We start from the raw sequence: 2,087 nt of genomic DNA on the forward strand, positions 1-2,087 counted from the left end.
CTTTACCCTCTACCGTACACCCCACTAAACCGTACTGCTCTCCAACCACCAGCGTCAAGGAATGATGGCCCAACATTTAAAAACGAAATTATCGCATGTGGCTCCATCTGCATTAGAGGCTGTTCACCCATTTTTATTAGCGTGTGGGTGCAGGCTCGGAGGCGCGAGACCTGTCGAGTAATGCATCCAGTGTTTGGCCCTGAGGTAGCCCAGACTTGCTCCAGTTCGCCCACATCCCGCCACATCCCGTCGCCACCAAAACACACACGGCCTTCCCGCCGACTCCCCTGCGACTCTAAATTCTACGCTCGGGAACAAGACAAAGACAAGCTCTAAGACAGACCATGTCTGATCCCGGTAGATATTCTTACAATAACTCAAACTCTAAAATAAATAAACAGATGAATAAAAACATTTAAAGGACCACAAGTAACGTAAACTTCGGGGTCGCCTGTGCATCAGCAGCCACGCGACCTTTCCTCCCCTACAGCTAAATCTACACACAGCCGGAGCAGAAGCAGACACTGTTTAGTCTGGTTGTTTCTCTGTGTCATGCCACGCTCACCCCGTCAAAGCCCTGTAATAGTGTGTGCCTTAACCTCCCTCCGCCCTAACTCCCCTCGCGTCACCGCCTACGACTTCACAGCCACCTCACTCCCTTCCCCCTTTCTCCCCTCCCTCCCCCTTTCCCTCTCTCCCTCCTCGCTCCCAACCATCAAGATCTCGTTCGAAACAAAGGCGCTACAGTTCGGCCACCCCACACACCCGTGCTCCTATTTTCTGGCCAATATAAGGTTATTCTCCCCTCATTCTCCTCCTCATCAACGATTAATCATGCCATCCCCGGGAAGCGTTACGCGCAACGATATCAAAACACGCACAGCTGGAATCGAGGATGGTGAATCCCTCACAACCAGCCAACCCAGCTGGGCCTCAGCGACAGAGGCCGGCGACACTAACCTCATAATATTCGGTGTCGCGAAATTACAGGGCAAGTCCAATCAACTAACTACAACCGTAATGTTCATTCTCCATAATTACAAGTGGACCTGACGATGGCCATAAGACCAATTTAGGGGCAAGGGCCTCGCCGCATCTGGCATCTCGGGGGAGGGAGAGGAGAAGGGAGGGATGTGAAGCGCCATTAAGGGCAGGGAGGGGTCAATTAGAGGCCAGAGGTCACCCGGGGAAGGTCAAGGTCTCAAGCAAGAGGCCAGGTCACGGGTACGAGCATGGCGGGGGCATCCAACCACAAGACGGAAGACGGCGATCACCAGGAGGCAATAAACCTGGCATCGGCGCAAATAAATTCACACACAAACACAGCACTCGTCTCCAAGAACCATCAGTGTGTCAGTGTGCATGCGATTTTACTGAGTAACATGCGAATAAAAAAATGGGTGTATTGTTTATACTGGGATTCAAGGCCCATTAACAAGGAGTGGGGGACGAGGGTGGGTATATTAGCAGCTCTGCGGTCACTGGGTTAGGGCGAACATAAACTACTAACTACCGACAATTATCAAGGATTACTGAAGTTAACCGTGTCATAAATTGGTCATGGTGGGGTGGCTTGTACAAAAGAGCACAGCGCTTCTAATGTAATTACAAAAACGATGAAATCACCAGAACAATAAATAATATCAGCTTAAAGGAATTCCGAAAAAAGTCATCTATATACGTTTCTATCCACAAACACGTGTGTTGTGCAGTTGTTTTCTTGGGTACAGGCTAGTTCTCCCAATGCAGGTGCATTTCTAAACATGAAGGAAACCACGTCTCTTGCCTATTCGCTCCTCTCTCCCTCTTTTTGTTGTTTCTCCGAAACAACAGAAACGGGTTGACCTGAGGTGAGTGAAAGGTGGAGATGGCAGGGTGACCTCCGGCTGACCCCGAGACCTGACCAAAGCCCGCCATCCTACACCAGTAGTCCGCGTTACCATAGCCCGGGCGCCCCACACCCGTACCTGGACTCGCCCCGAGCAAGGGTCCCGCCTAAGCGCATTAAAATCTGCCGATTTCCCTATAAAATCCCCGCCCTGTGCAAAAACAAAGTCCTGACAGCCAAAAGAGGGAAAAATCCAAGG

This window comes from Penaeus monodon, chromosome 29, assembly GCF_015228065.2.
Source record: "Penaeus monodon isolate SGIC_2016 chromosome 29, NSTDA_Pmon_1, whole genome shotgun sequence".
NCBI lineage: Eukaryota > Metazoa > Arthropoda > Malacostraca > Decapoda > Penaeidae > Penaeus > Penaeus monodon.